Below are 17,205 nucleotides of genomic sequence, written 5' to 3' on the forward strand. Positions count from 1 at the left end.
CCAGCTGGAATAAACACATACCTACTTCATAACTATCTGAGTTGTGGAGTCAATTCCGTGCTTCACGGGCCCCTCTCCTCCCCACAGGCCCCCAGGCCGTGCTCCCAGTCCTGCCGCTCCTTGCCTTAACCATATTTCTCCACACTCCCCCTTCAACCAATCCTTTCCCAACATACCAACACCATCCCTCCGTCTGCTGTTGCCAAGACCGCTTCTAGACTCCCCTTATTTCCCCCCCGGGCATGGATTGTTGAGACCCTTTCTCGACTTTCCCCTACTGCTGCCCCCCCCGGGCATCCATGTCCTTAATTACCTCTGGGAGAATGTGCAAACCAACTCGATATTCTCCCAAGGGACTCTTTGGAGATATTTTGGGATCGTCATCCCTTTTGCTGGGACCCCTTTCCGGCTTTACCTGAGCTACCCTCCAGGGGTGCCCTCTCAGGTTTACCTGTGCTACCCTCCATGGGTGCCCTTTCAGGTTTACTCCCCAAAGTTCCCATTGTACTCACCAGTGAGATTTTCAGTGGTCCTTCCCCGTGGACTCTTCACGGAGCCCTCTGGTCCATCACTCGTCTGTCTCCTGGACAGTCTCGGGACCCCAATCAATCGCCCAGTGCCAGCAACCACCAAGGGGAGCTGACAACCAAAACCGGGTGAGGCGCGCTGCAGCAGTGCAGAACCTAAAGGCAGCTCTCCCCTGCTGCGGGGGGGAGGGCTGCCCCAGAACCGGAACACGCAGGATGGTTTCTCCTTGGCCACGAGCGGTGGGACTGGTCAGACTGGGTCTTTGTGGAAGCGTCGCAGGTTTAGAAAGGCAGCTGTTCCATTCTAGGCTCCATGTGGTTTATTGGGATAATAAGGGAGGGAACTGGGGAGTGGCGGAGGGGAGAGGAGAGCCGAGGGGGGATTTTAGCTCCATAGAGCCTAGAATCCAAGAGCCCCGGTTCTGGGTCCCGCTGGGCTTTTATTCGTGGGGTTAGGAGGCGGTCCTGGCTCACATCAGCCAGACCGAAAGGGTCAAGGGGGAGGGATCAGGGAAAGGACACACGTTACAACAGCGCGCCTTTCAGCTCCACTCGCTGCGCGCCGCCCCCGGATGGTAGAAGGATCTTGGACGAGAGCCCCCATTTTGTCAGGAAAATTAATCCACAAACACCAGAGGTTTATGTCCAAGAAGGAGACAGAGGAGTCCCGTAGCTTTATTCGTAAATAAAGGGAGAGGTCATGGGGCAATTTCCCATGGGGGCTCTCAAATTGCTAGAGGACGCAGCCTCCTTTTTATCCTACTTTCCCGGACGCATTTCCCTCTCTCTTTCCCCATTGGCTGAGGTATTCGAGAGGTACAGACTTCCCAAATCACCTAATACAGACCCCCTTCTAATGTGCATTCCCCCCCCCTTTTTTTCATTGCGTCTCTGTGCTTTTTCTCTAAATCCAGGGATTTAGCACGGCCTTGGATGAGCAACAGTCTGTGTCAATTAGTGGAATTCCTATGGAATTTATGGTTCCTCCCATTGCTTCTTTCACCTATCAGTATCTGGCTTTATTTACCAGCAGGCCCACTGTTTGTTTGCGAAAACATCTCCCTCCCATTCTTTTCATGTTGGAGGCACATGGGATGGAAAGCAGCTTTGTAAAATAGGACAATGTGCCTGATACAAGGGAATCAGAAGTTAAGAGATAACTTGTCAGAAACTGCTCACCACACAATATATCTACTGACTTAGCATTCATTGTGTTTGCCAAACAAGGACTGTGATGCTCTGGAACTTCCACGCTGCCAAAAAACCCAAATTTGTTGTTCTGGCCTTTGGATGGAGAGAAGGTCAGTGAAAAGGACCTTCTGCAAAGACCCCTCCATAAAACAGAACTACACAGGCGCAAGGATATAAAAATGACTTTTGAACTCATTATAATACAAAGCGGGGATAGGTTATGCATGTGTATAAGTGTATTGGGAAACTATGAATTTGTAACATGGAACCACATATATACTGAGCTATACAGGACTGACGGCGCATGTGTCTTTGGAGGGCTACCTCCCACGTGCCCGGCGCGGCAATAAACATACCGGCTTTACAACTTAAAATGATATAGGTTGTGAAGTTTTGTCTCTTTCTTAAATCATTTGGCGAGTCAGGCAGAAGAACCTCTGTCCGGTGCAGGGCTGGCCGGAAACGGACTCTTTAGCACGCCCCGGGGCACTTTTCCCTGGAAGATCTCCGCTTCTGGCTCGACCACTGCCCGGGCAGAGAAGTATCTACTGGCAGCACGAAAAACGGTACGTTTATCAATCAATAAGTCTACAAGGCGTACGCGTAGCCAGGGAGGGCTGGTAAGGCACTAGAGACGTCTACGTGCACAGCGAGGGTCCCTGTTTGGGCTTGCAAGCAGCTGGCATGGGGGCTAGCAGGGAAAGGATTCTGCAAGTTCTGCCGAGGGGGATCGAGGCGAATCCGAGAGTTCTGCTGCATTCCAGGTTTGGAAGCCAAGATAGACCTGCCAATGACTGTATAAGAGGCAGGAGAAAGGGTAAGCAGGATATTACCGTGTGTCTGGGTGTCTGGAGCTCCTATAACCGGTGTGTGTGCGTGTGTGTGTGTGTGTGTGTGTGCGTGCGTGTGTGTGTGCGTGCGTGCGTGCGTGCGTTCGGCTTCTAACAATCGGATCCCGGAAGTAAGCGGAGACTGGGGGCGGAAGTGACGCCCCAGATAACCCAGATCCCGGAAGTAAGGTATGAATGTTTAAAGTTTGTGTATTGTTTTGAATGATATGCATAGAAGTTTATTGTGTAATTCGTCTTTGCTGTGACGGTGTGTTAAGTAATTGCATGCTATGTATGATAGTTTAAGCTATAACGATTAAACTAAGGGAGAAGAAAAACAGAGGGGAATATTAACTGAGAGACATCCCTGTACCCAAGGAATGGTTAATACATTATACAGGTGACCTAGAGTGGGTAATATAACATTTAAATAAAGATTTTAAGCAGAATGGGAAGTGGCCAGAGTAAAGAAACATTAACAAAGAGCCCTCTTGGATGCATTTTAGTGCATTGGGAAAAAATAGCCGGGAGAGGGGGGACAAAAAATAAGAAGACCCTTATTAAATATTGCAACCAGTGGTGGCCTTTATATAAATTAGATTGTGATGGAAAATGGCCACTTTTTGGAACTTTAGATTATAACACCCTTTTACAACTAATGTTGTTTTTGAGAAGAGAGAGAAAGTAGGATGAAGTTTCTTATGCAGACATGTTTTTCTCTCTCTGCAACCACCCCGAATGGCAGAGAGACTGTGGGCTTGTGCCACCTCAGGATCCCTTGGTATTGGCCCTTGAAAGGGAAAATAAAGCTACTAAAAATAGACTCAAACGATGCTGTTCAGCTTGCAGCATAAACCAAAGATGTACAAAACCAAAGTTCATCATGCAGCAACACAAGAACAAGAATTAACTGATTTTCTTAAGCCCCCTCCTAGGAAGAGAGAGGATGATGCAGATTCGGAGGACACACCTTCCCCTCCAGAGAGCCCGGTCTCTGCTCGAACACGAGGGAAACAGGTGCTGCAAGCACCTCTGTGAGAGGCCGTAGGCCCAGAGGGTAATACAAGGCTGATTAAAGTACCTTTTTCTACCATTGACATAGAAGCCTGGAAAAAGATTGCAAAATATTATTGAGCAGATCCAACAATCGTAAGTAAACATTTACGTTTTATAATGAAACAACATAATCCCCATTGGAATGATATTGAATTGTTATTGGAAGCTGTAACAGAAACCGAAAAGCAATTAATTTTGAAAAAGGCAGAGGATTTGTCTGAGGATTATTACAAAATAAGACAGGAGGATCACAAAGAGTATTTGCCACTCCAGGACCCAAAATGGGATCCAAACAGAACAGCCGAAATGGCTAAACTACAGGCTTCTCAGGAGTGGATAGTGAAAGCCATGGAAAAGGCAATTCCTAAAACCATTAGCTGGTCTGCACTGTATGCAGTCAAGCAAGGCCCCACCGAGTCTCCAACGGACTTTCTGGAGCGATTAAAAGATGCTATGCGCAAAAACACAACACTGGACCCTGGGTCAGAGGTGGGGATACAACAATTAGTGTCTCTCTTTTTGGGCCAATCACAGGGGGACATTAGACGTAAACTCCAGAAACTGCATTCAACTGAGAGCAGGAATTTAGAGGTATTATTAGATGAGGCATGGAGAGCGTACAGTAACCGAGAGGCAAAATATAAAGAGGGAGTCAAAAAGTTAGTGACATTAGTGGAAGAGAGTGGAGAAAGGAGTAATCAGAAAGGGAGGCAGAGGCAAGGAAAAACCAGACTGCACAAGGACCAGTGTGCAAATTGCAAGAAATTCGGACATTGGAAAGATAATTGCCCAGAGAGGAAAAATACACATCCCAATAAGAAACAGGATAACTCTGAGGAGAGAGAAATTGCATATGTTAAGGAAGATTGAAGAGGACCGGGGGATTCCACCCTAGCAGATCCCCTGGTTATAGTAAAGCTAGGGGAAAAAGAGAAAGGAGTTTCTGGTAGATACAGGGGCAACTTATTTGGTCTTGAATAAAGCTTTGATGCCTATAGGGGAAGATTATGTCATGGTAAAAGGCACCACTAGCCAACCTGAAAAAGCATATTTCTGTAAGCCCCTGAAGTATAAACTTGGGAAACAATGGGGAATTCGTAAGTTTCTATACATGCCCAACTCTCCAAAAGCACTCTTGGGTATAGACTTATTGGAACAATTGCAAGCAACCATTATGTTTAAAAATGGAGAAATTACTCTGGAGGTGAATGATCACCAATATATAGAAATATTAAGCTTAGTATTGACAACCACTGAGACCGAAGAAAAAATTAGTGAAGAAATAACAAATCAAGTATTTCCTGGGGTCTGGGCCACTGGTGTTCCTGGGAGGGCTAAGAATGCACCTCCCATACAAATTAAACTCAAGGAGGGAAAACAGCCAGTTAGAGTTAAACAATATCCTTTAAAGAAGGACGACAGAAAAGGAATTAGCCCAGTAATAGAAAACTTTTTGCAGCTAGGACTATTGAAAGAATGCCAGTCTGATTTTAACACCCCTATACTACCTGTTCGCAAACCTGATGGGTCATACTGGGTAGTGCAGGACTTAAGGGCTGTAAATAAGATAGCAGAGGACCTCTACCCTGTGGTGGCAAACCCATATACCTTATTAACTGAATTAACACCGGAGTTAACCTGGTTTACCGTTCTAGATTTGAAAGATGCCTTCTTTTGCCTCCCTCTCCACGAAGCCAGCCAGAGAACATTCGCTTTTGAATGGGAAAGCCCTGAAAGTGGACGTAAAACTCAGCTCACCTGGACAGTGTTGCCTCAGGGGTTCAAAAATAGCCCCACCATATTTAGAGACCAACTTGCTAAGGACTTAGAATCCTGGGAGGCCCCGCCATCAGAAGGAAAACTTTTGCAGTATGTGGATGACCTCTTAATAGCTACCAAGACTGAAGAGGCCTGTCTTGCCTGGACAGTAAGTCTGCTAAACTTTCTAGGACTACAGGGATATCGAGTTTCCAAGAAAAAAGCCCAAGTAATGAAGAAAAAGGTAGTCTATTTGGGCCATGAAATCAGTGCAGGACAGAGAACTTTGGGACGAGACCGCAAGGAGGCCATCTGCTAGATCCCGAAACCTCAAACTGTGAAAGAACTCAGAACATTCTTGGGAATGACAGGATGGTGTCGACTTTGGGTTTATAGTTATGGTTTACTTGTGAAGCCCCTATATGCTCTCATAAACACAGAACAGAGAGATCTTCAGTGGACAAAAGAGGCCACACGGGCCTTCGACCAGCTGAAGAATGCCCTCATGTCAGCTCCAGCTCTAGGACTTCCAGACGTGAGTAAACCATTCTTTCTGTTTTCCCATGAGAAACAGGGGATTGCCCTGGGAATATTAGCACAAGACCTGGGTCCGTACCGACGGACAGTTGCTTATTTGTCTAAGCAGCTAGATGCAGCAGCCAAAGGATGGCCGGGGTGCCTCAGGGCTGTTGCGGCAGTAGTGATGAATATTCAAGAGGCACGGAAATTTACCCTGGGCCAGAAAATGACTGTGCTAGTGTCCCACACAGTGTCCGCAGTGCTGGAAATGAAAGGTGGCCACTGGCTTTCCCCACAGAGGTTCCTGAAATACCAAGCAATCATGGTGGAACAAGATGATGTAGAAATAGTGGTAACTAACATTGTCAACCCAGCTTCTTTTCTCAGTGGAAATGAAGGAGAACCGGTACACCACGATTGTCTGGAAACAATTGAGGCCACATACTCCAGTCGTCCAGATCTGAAGGATACCCCTTTAAATGACGCAGAAACCCAGTTCACTGATGGGAGCAGCTACGTCATCAGTGGAAAGCGACATGCTGGGTATGCAGTTACCACCTGCAAAGAGGTAATAGAGTCTGAACCTTTGCCAACAAACACCTCTGCACAGAAAGCTGAGATAATTGCTCTAATCTGTGCTCTGGAAATAGCAGAAGGAAAGAAAATAAACATCTATACAGACTCAAGATATGCATTTGGAGTTGTACATACACACGGAGCCATTTGGAAAGAAAGGGGATTGTTGAACTCACAAGAGAAAAACATCAAACATGCACAAGAAATACTGTGGCTGTTAGAAGCAGTCCAGCTACCTGAGAAGGTAGCAATCATGCACATCAAAGCACACCAAAAGGTGAGCTCTGAATTGGAGGAAGGAAACGAGCTGGCGGACAGAGCGGCAAAAGAAGCAGCAAAAGGTGAGGTAACAATGGAAGGAGCTTTGATCCCAGATGGACAAGTCTCCCTAGAAGGTAAGCCAAAATATAACAAAAAAGATAGAAAGTTAATTAAAAGTGAGAAAGGAACATACAACCGACAGGGATGGGCTATTACAGCAGAGGGAAGAATAGTAATCTGTAGGATTTAACTCTGTGGGATTTGGTTCTGAGGATGGAATAGAAACGAGGTCTCTAAAGCTGGGTTTTAGAGCATGGGGGTTTATTGTGAAAAGAGAGTGAGTGTGAGAGGCCTGCTAGGCTGCAAGACACAGCTCAAAGCAGGCCAGAGAGGCAAGAGAGAGAGAGGGAGAGAGAGAGGCAAAAAGAGAGCAATTTGCCATTTACAATACAATAAATCATCCTCTGTGTTGAATATTCTAATTCTCTTTAACCAATCTGAGACAAGCTACAAACCCTACAACATTTACATTCAACCTATAAGAATCATCACATTACCATACGGGGTTATATTTTAAGCCTTAAAAAACTGCTTTTTGGAATCTCTACCAGGCAGGCAGGGTGTGTTGGTTTGAAAACAAACCAGTGGGAGATCACAAGTCAAGATTGAAATTAAAAATAAGCGAGCTAATACAAGGAAAAGCACTGACAAAGTCAGATACAACCTAACACCCTGTTAGGGTGGTAGTAGCAGTCCAACTGAAGTAGTCCAGTTGAAGCGGTGATCCTGTGAAGGTCTAGTCTCCAGCTGAAGATCCAGTAGTAGCTCTGGTCCTCTGGGAATCCAGTAGACAGGGCTCCCTCAGGCAGTTCCAAGGCCAGGTTATATCCACGTGGGAACACCTGGTTCCTCCCTCCTGGGCAGAGCATCCCATAATGGGATGAGATAAGTCCATGAGTCACACGGTGGGTCCCTGATGGCCCATTGCCTGTCATGCGGGTGGGTCATTAGCAGCTGATAATAGCTAACGGCCCACAGCTGGTGGTGATAGAATACTTAACTACATCTATATTGCAACCTAGGACATTATCCACCCCTTATTCTATTACCATCTACAGAGTTCTCACTCAAGATAAGGTCTCCTTGTGGTACACAACGGGTTTCCCCATCTGCCTTCATCACCCACCAAGTATAACCAGGTCCTTGGGCAAAAACCACTCCATGGATGGGTTTGCCTTTGCCTGAGGTGGGACTAATCCAAACAGTCTTTCCTAAGAAACCTCTTACGTGTACCACAGGGACTTTATCTCCATCCACTGTGTGCAAAGGTTCGGACTCGGCAGGACCGGCTCGATTGATAGAACCCCTTGTGTTAACCATCCAGGTGGCCTTTGCTAAGTTCAGTTCCCACTTTTTGAAGGTTCCCCCGCCAAGTGCCTTCAAAGTTGTCTTAAGTAGTCCGTTGCACCGTTCAACTTTCCCGGCAGCTGGTGCATGATAGGGGATGTGGTATATCCATTCAATTCCGTGTTCTCTAGCCCAGGTGCTTATGAGGCCATTCTTGAAATGGGTTCCATTGTCAGAATCGATTCTCTCAGGGGTACCATGTCTCCACAGGACTTGCTTTTCCAGACCCAAGATGGTGTTCCAGGCAGTAGCATGAGGCACAGGGTAGGTCTCTAACCATCCCGTGGTTGCTTCCACCATGGTCAACACGTAGCGCTTTCCTTGGCGGGTTTGGGGAAGTGTGATGTAGTCAACTTGCCATACTTCCCCATACCTGTACTTTGACCATCTTCCACCATACCACAGAGGCTTCACCCGCTTGGCCTGTTTGATTGCAGCGCAAGTCTCACAGCTGTGGATGACCTGTGAGATGTTGTCCATGGTCAAGTCCACTCCTCGGTCACGAGCCCACCTATATGTCGCATCTCTCCCTTGATGACCAGAGGCATCATGGGCCCAACGAGCTAGAAATAATTCTCCTTTGTGCTGCCATTTCAGATCCACCTGTGACACTTCCACCTTGGCAGCTCGGTCCACCTGCTCGTTGTTACGATGCTCTTCATTTGCCCGACTCTTAGGTACATGTGCATCCACGTGTCGAACTTTCACGGTCAGCTTTTCTGCCCGGGCGGCGATGTCCTGCCAAATCTCAGCGGCCCAGATGGGTTTTCCTCTGCGCTGCCAGTTAGCCTTTCTCCAGCGATCTAACCATCCCCATAGCACGTTGGCTACCATCCAGGAGTCAGTGTAGAGATAGAGCCTTGGCCATTTCTTTCGTTCGGCAATATCTAAAGCCAGTTGGATGGCTTTAAGCTCTGCGACCTGACTCGATCCACCTTGTCCCTCGGTAGCCTGTACAGCTTGTCGTGTGGGGCTCCATACTGCAGCTTTCCATTTCCGATCTGCGCCTACAATTCGGCAGGACCCATCGGTGAAGAGGGCATAGCGTCTTTCACTCTCCGGCATCTCATTATATGGGCGTGCTTCCTCGGCACGTGCTACTTGCTCCTCTACTTCTTCTGAAGATAATTTAAAAGTCTCACCTTCAGGCCAGTTTGTTATGATTTCTAAGATCCCAGGGCGATTCGGGTTTCCAATACGGGCGCGCTGTGTGATGAGGGCAATCCATTTGCTCCACGTGGCATCAGTGGCATGGTGAGTAGAGGGAACCCTTCCCTTGAACATCCACCCCAGCACTGGCAGTCGGGGTGCAAGGAGAAGTTGTGTTTCTGTGCCGATCACCTCTGAGGCGGCTTGGACTCCTTCGTAAGCTGCCAAGATTTCTTTCTCGGTGGGAGTGTAGTTGACTTCAGACCCTCTGTAACTTCGACTCCAGGATCCCAGTGGTCGACCTCGGGTCTCACCAGGCACCTTCTGCCAAAGGCTCCAGGACAGACCATGGCTCCCGGCTGCAGAGTAAAGCACATTCTTTACCTCTGGTCCTGTCCTGACTGGTCCAAGGGCTACCGCATGAGCGATCTCCTGTTTGATCTGGGTGAAGGCTTGCTGCTCTTCAGGGCCCCAGTGGAAATCATTCTTCTTGCGGGTTATGAGGTAGAGAGGACTCACGATCTGGCTGTACTCAGGGATGTGCATTCTCCAAAAGCCTATGGCGCCTAGGAAAGCTTGCGTCTCCTTCTTGTTGGTTGGTGGAGACATTGCGATGATCTTATTGATGACCTCAGAAGGAATCTGATGCCGTCCGTCTTGCCACTTTACTCCCAGGAACTGGATCTCTCGGGCAGGTCCCTTGACTTTGCTCTTCTTGATGGCGAAACCGGCTTCCAGGAGAATTCTGATGATTTTCTCTCCTTTCCCAAATACTTCCGTTGCTGTGTCCCCCCACACAATGATGTCATCAATATACTGCAGATGTTCTGGAGCCTCACCCCTTTCCAGTGCAGCCTGGATCAGTCCATGGCAGATGGTGGGACTGTGCTTCCACCCCTGGGGCAGTCGGTTCCATGTGTACTGCACACCTCTCCAGGTGAAAGCAAACTGAGGCCTGCACTCTGCTGCCAGAGGAATGGAGAAAAAGGCATTGGCAATATCAATGGTCGCATACCACTTTGCTGCCTTGGATTCCAGCTCGTACTGAAGTTCCAGCATGTCCGGTACAGCAGCACTCAGTGGTGGTGTGACTTCATTCAGGCCACGGTAATCCACTGTCAGTCTCCATTCTTCACTGGACTTACGCACCGGCCATATAGGGCTGTTAAAGGGTGAGTGAGCCTTGCTGACCACCCCTTGGTTCTCCAGTTCCCGAATCATCTTATGGATGGGGGCCACAGAGTCTCTGTCAGTGCGGTATTGCCGGCGGTGCACTGTTGCTGTAGCAATTGGTACGCGCTGTTCTTCAATTCTCAGTAGTCCTACAGCAGACGGGTTATCTGAGAGACCAGGCAGGGTATTCAGTTGCCTTATATCTTCTGTCTCTACGGCTGCTATCCCAAAAGCCCAGCGATGTCCCTTTGGGTCTTTGAAATATCCACTCCTGAGATAATCTATGCCGAGGATGCATGGGGCGTCTGGACCAGTCACAATGGGGTGTTTCTGCCACTCATTCCCAGTTATACTCACTTCAGCTTCCAGTACAGTCAGCTGCTGGGATCCTCCTGTCACCCCAGAAATAGAAATGGATTCAGTCCCCACATACCTGGATGGCATCAGGGTGCACTGAGCGCCGGTGTCAACCAAAGCCGTGTATCTTTGTGGGTCAGACGTGCCAGGCCATCGGATCCACACAGTCCAATAGATCCGATTATCCCTTTCCTCTACCTGGCTAGAGGCAGGGCTCTTCTAATCCTGTTTTTGGTGCACGATGTTCTTCTCCTGTAAATGTGTTCCTGAGGTCCCATCAAGAGGATCAGTCATATTATCATTTCCATTCTGTCTGGAGTTCTGTCCACAAGAGACTGGGGCAGTGTTGTACCTAGATGAGCTTCTTGAGGTGGATGTTTCTGTTTTCAATTCACGTACCCGGGCTGCCAAGGTGGAGGTGGGTTTCCTATCCCACTTCCTCATGTCTTCCCCATGCTCTTGAAGGAAAAACCAGAGGTCACGTTGTGGAGTTTGTTTTCTTTCCCTGACTGGAGTACGTCTGCTCCTGATGGCAGAGACTCGGGTTGGTTTTGGTGTGGCATGGAAAAATCTTTCTGTGAGCTCTTTCCTTAGTTTCTGATGGCTCTCTTCAATCAATCTCCGGACTTGCTCGGCCAGGTTTGTTTCTACCGATGAGACCTGGGTGCGTAGTGGGGCGGTGACAGTGTCCTCATAAATTCTCAGTTTGTTTGCTAACACTCCCACCTGGTCTTCGCCTTCCCTCCACTGCAATGTTGCCAGGTAACGAGAGTATATCTCTGGTCCGAGCCGCGTGAATCTTAGCCACATTTGTGAAGTGCACCGGACATTATCTGGGCTCTTGGGGAATCTCTCGTTGTCTGAGAAAACGATCTCTAGCACGGCCAATTCCCTCAGGCATCGGATACCTTGTTCTATTGTGTTCCATTTCCTTTGGTGCATCTGGAGGTCTTCTTTGCACAGGTATCTGTCCCGTACACTCAGCAGCAATCGCCGCCAGAGGCTGAGAGTTTCCTGGGTTTTCCCAATCCCCTGGTCAACGACCACATCCTGAGACAGGGATCCCAGTTGTCTGGCCTCACTTCCATCCAGAATAGTGTCATTAGCTGCGGCGTCCCAGATACGGAGCAGCCAGGTCAAGATGGACTCATTCGCCTGCCGGGTGAATTCCCTCCGTAGGTCACGCAGCTCCCCCAGGGATAGAGAGCAAGTGATGATCTCTGGCTCTGTCTCTTCTGCTTGGTGAGATGGTCCTGCCGCATCCTCATCAGTCGCTATGCGGACTGATTTGCTCTTTGATTTCTTTTTCTGGACAGGGGCAACTGCTACAGGCTTCGGCTGTTCTGATTCGGCAATGGTCTGTGTTGAGACGTCGACTGCTCTTTTGGTTCTTTTCCTCTTGCCTGCTGATTTGCTTCGTTTCTCCTCCTCAAGAAGACAAAGTATTTTTCTGTTCTTCAGCATGAGGTACACGGTGCTGGTCGCAGAGAAAAAAGAAAACAGAACTGACAGGAAGATTATGCCATCCTTAGCATCCAGAAAGAACTCAATATTGTCAAAGATGGCTGTGCCTGACCTGAAAGGCTGGAAGAAACCGCTCTCTCCTCCTAGCCCCAGAGGGTGGATGCGATTGCTGAGGAGGTCCCAGACGTAGCAGCTCAGATTAGGCCAGGCAAACAAAATTGAGTATGTATTCCGAATGGTATTCATCGTCTCACAAGTTATCATACAATAGGCATAATAAACCAACAAAGCAATCCTCATGCCATTTCCTGGTCGCAACAGGAGCAATACAATGGGCAGATAGTTTCCCATTTGAGGAAAGATATAGAGAGTGAGATACAGTACCCACATAGATAAGCTGAGCATCATGGTGATAGGATTTCTGAGTTTCCCCAGGTCGTGCCCCACATTGGGCGCCAAAATATGTGTTGGTTTGAAAACAAACCAGTGGGAGATCACAAGTCAAGATTGAAATTAAAAATAAGCGAACTAATACAAGGAAAAGCACTGACAAAGTCAGATACAACCTAACACCCTGTTAGGGTGGTAGTAGCAGTCCAACTGAAGTAGTCCAGTTGAAGCGGTGATCCTGTGAAGGTCTAGTCTCCAGCTGAAGATCCAGTAGTAGCTCTGGTCCTCTGGGAATCCAGTAGACAGGGCTCCCTCAGGCAGTTCCAAGGCCAGGTTATATCCACGTGGGAACACCTGGTTCCTCCCTCCTGGGCAGAGCATCCCATAATGGGATGAGATAAGTCCATGAGTCACACGGTGGGTCCCTGATGGCCCATTGCCTGTCATGCGGGTGGGTCATTAGCAGCTGATAATAGCTAACGGCCCACAGCTGGTAGTAATAGAATACTTAACTACATCTATATTGCAACCTAGGACACAGGGTCTGCTCTGACCTTTGAACCTGCCTAGGCAGAGGGCATTGTTCTATCAAGAAGGGGGATTACTTTCAGTGGCCATACCATTGTTTCCTAGTTACTCTTCAACTCAAACCTTGTCTTCATCTTACTCTTGCTTATACTTTCCATATTTTCAGCATCTTTTGCAAGGTAATCATATCTATAAGGCTTTCCTATTTCATCTTCCCCAACAGTAATCCCTTCTCATTGTGGTCATTAATTAGGGAAGAACATCAGAAAACACACTGGAGAGTAGATGCTCTATTTAAATATTTAAATGATAAAATTATTGCCAGGAAATTACAAGATACCATCAAACAGGTAACCCGGCAGTGTGATCTTTGCCTCCAGACTAAATCCAAAATTACCCGCAAATTAAAACTTGGTCAAATTGGAAGGGGCCATGGGCCCGGACAGCAGTGGCAAATTGATTTCACGGAACTTCCAAGAAAAGGGGGGTATCGATACTTGTTGGTATTAACAGATACCTTTTCAGGGTGGCCAGAAGCCTTCCCCACCAGAACCGCTAAGGCCCGAGAAGTAACTAAAGTATTGCTACAAGAAATAATACCACGCTTCGGAGTTCCAGCCACAATATCCTCAGACAGAGGACCCCACTTTATTGCAAGGGTGGTGCAGCAAATAAGCTGCCAATTAGGCATAAAATGGAAACTCCACACCCCGTACCACCCTCAGTCAAGTGGCCAAGTAGAAGAAATGAACCATCTAATCAAGCAACAGATTGTGAGGCTAGGGCAAGAAGCCAATTTACCCTGGCCCCAATCTCTCCCACTTGCATTGCTACGAATTCTGACCAAACCCAGAACTAAAGAACAGTTAAGCCCCTTTGAAATACTCTATAGGAGACCATACGGAATACAAAAAGGAATATCTACCCAAATTGGGGAAGAAATAATGACCACCTATATGGTGGCTTTAAGCAAGCAACTCAAAAGGATTGAGAAACATGTGGCCGGAACCCAAAGCCAAGGTTTAGACGGGCCTGTACATGATATTCAACCCGGGGATTATGTATATGTTAAGTCTCTTGCAGAAAAAACTCTGGAGCCACAGTGGGAAGGACCATTTCAGGTACTCCTCACCACTTTGACCGCAATTAAAATCAAGGAGCAGAACGCCTGGATTCATCATACCCGAGTGAAGAAAGCCCATAATTCCCCATGGAAAGTCATGCAAGTTCAACCAGGAAAATTATTTTTCTCACGATCATAATTATAATCCAGGGATGGGGGAGTACGTCTGGCCAGGACAATACTGAGTGGCCTTGGTCCCAAGCCTTTAGGCGGTTTACAGGATTCATGGGGAAATATTCTGATATAAAAGGTTTAAATCTATTAACTGTAGTTATGCATGAAAATCAAGTGTATGCTAGACAAGAACGGGAAAAACAAACATTGTGGCAACTTCAGGGGACTGTAGGAGAAGTAATTAAAATAGGTTGTCAAATGGTTAATGAAACTACCTATGAAAAAGCAACTCAAATAAGTGTCTCAGCTACCCCTACTGAAAAGCATGTAGAAGTTTGTACCAGTTCAAAAGAATCAGACTGTTGGTACACCTTTACATTAGTACAAACTGTTGACGTGGTTTGTCTTTGGGCCAAGGACACGAATGGGCTCTCGTTCAAATTTAAAATAAATGCTATAGCTGGACCTGTTACAACCTATGCCAGCACTGAAGCCCAAACCCAAACCACACCACCTAAACTTGAACCCAAAATTTATGAAACTGGCCCATATGTAATAAGGAACACGGGTCAACTGTGGCTAGCACAGGTCTTTCTCGTGAGAACATTCCACTGTGTTTTATAAACAAAGATAAAGTTTGGATGTTTTTTAAACAGTGTCTCGAGATTTGGACAGTTCAGGCCTGGCCAATCAGGCCTAGGGGGAGGTTTCTGGCTGACCAATCTGGGCGACCTTTGAAAAGTCTATATGTATTGAAATCAAAATAATAAACTTCCTCTTTCTTGCCACACTGAGAACTTGGGTCCTTTTCTCTGCTAGCGGCTCAACAGCGACAAGTTTGAAAACAGTTGTTGTTTAACCCAGAGTGGTCTCTTAAACGTGTTGAACTGTTAATGCAAATCAATGTTTCCGAAATCCAACCAACATGTTCTCCTTTCCTACAAACATCCTTCAAAGGCTGGACAACCTGGCTGCAGAAACGAGTGCCCTCCAGGAGCAGAATACAAAGAGATTTAACTGGAGTGTTGGGGACTAGATTGGGGGTTCTAAATGGAATTGACTCAGAAATATTAATGAATACATTGGCCACCGTAACTGGCGACTTAGTAAAATTAAGACAGCCCCTACAGTCTTCTCTATTAGCATTAGGAAATGAACAGTGGCAAGTTTCAAAAGTATTACCAAAATGAGAAGAAACTGAAGAGCAAGACCATGAATTAATAATAAATGCACTTGGTATAGCCCAAGACAATGTATCCCTAGCCCTTAGTTGTATACAAGCCCAACTATGGATGCAGTCAGCAGCTGCCTTAATTATAAGAGAAAGTAGTGAAGGCACTTTCCCCATTGAAATTCTCAAGGTTATTTGGGACAATGCCACTGACCTAGAAAAGAAGTTTCAATCTTGGTGGACCCTAGTAAACTTCACCTATGACCCTATTGCTAATATGGCCACAGCCTTTGTGCTCACTATACGTAATGCCACCGTCCACGTTATCCATCCCATTATTGCACTAGGACTAAACCATGAGAAAACAGTGCTCTATCCCTCTGAACATAGGGTATGGGCCCGGATAGTAGAGAAGTGGCAGACTGTGAATTTAGAATCCTGTATTACACGAGAACAACAGGGGTTTATCTGTAAAAGCAATGCAATTGATGCCCAAGACATATGCCTTGATACAGAGCAAGGCATCTGCCACTTCGAAATCCATCCAAATGCTAATCAAAAAACTGTGCTTGTGTATATTGGTCAAGGTTGTGTGTGCTTAAGGACTGTTTGTGCTTTTGTAGAAATAGATAATGATAATATAACCATAAATGTTAAAAATCATTCTAATTTTTGTATCTGTAATTTTGTTAAGAACGTTGGCTGTGACTTTTTGTATTTAGCCCCAGTTGTATCCTACCAATTGATAAAATCTAATTACACTATGTACCACAAATTGTTGCCCACACCTATTAGAATGAATCATATGTTAGTAAAACAGTTAGTAAAACATGAAGACCTAATTGAAATTTTAAAAGAAATTCAAGAAAATGGAAAGAAAACTTTAATTACTATTCATCATGACACAGAAAAAATAAGCAGAATCTTACAAAGAGCAAAACAAGATGAAAGTCATCACTGGTGGGATGTGCTCTTTGGGTAGTCACCTACTGCAACTGGTATTCTAAATACGTTATGTCACCCTATCATTGTTCTTTTAATATTAGCATCAGCTTTATTTTTGCCTTTATATTATGTGTCTGGAATTAGAGAATGTTACAACGAGTAGCAATTTTGACTTCTCTGTCAAACGCACATAGTAAGGCATTGAGAGACACCTTTCACAAAAATTTGATAGAAAAAAAATTTATGTACTAGTAAAAGAATTTACTAATTTTACAGAAAAGGGGTGACTGATACAAGGGAATCAGAAGTTAAGAGATAACTTGTCAGAAACTGCTCACCACACAATATATCTACTGACTTAGCATTCATTGTGTTTGCCAAACAAGGACTGTGATGCTCTGGAACTTCCACGCTGCCAAAAAACCCAAATTTGTTGTTCTGGCCTTTGGATGGAGAGAAGGTCAGTGAAAAGGACCTTCTGCAAAGACCCCTCCATAAAACAGAACTACACAGGCGCAAGGATATAAAAATGACTTTTGAACTCATAATACAAAGCGGGGATAGGTTATGCATGTGTATAAGTGTATTGGGAAACTATGAATTTGTAACATGGAACCACATATATACTGAGCTATACAGGACTGACGGCGCATGTGTCTTTGGAGG

At 46.3% G+C, this 17,205-nt stretch overlaps 1 pseudogene across 1 annotated transcript; it reads left to right on the forward strand.

Moving 5' to 3' along the window:
• The first annotated feature begins 3,234 nt into the window (after positions 1-3,234).
• Positions 3,235-17,077, forward strand: LOC146425584 (uncharacterized; annotated as a pseudogene). The gene is made up of 2 exons (XR_014846502.1): positions 3,235-3,697; positions 14,260-17,077. The product of XR_014846502.1 is annotated as an uncharacterized LOC146425584 (transcript).
• Positions 17,078-17,205: the final 128 nt, after the last annotated feature.

This window comes from Lichenostomus cassidix, chromosome W (assembly GCF_008360975.1).
Source record: "Lichenostomus cassidix isolate B80296 chromosome W, HeHo_3.0, whole genome shotgun sequence".
Classification (NCBI taxonomy): domain Eukaryota; kingdom Metazoa; phylum Chordata; class Aves; order Passeriformes; family Meliphagidae; genus Lichenostomus; species Lichenostomus cassidix.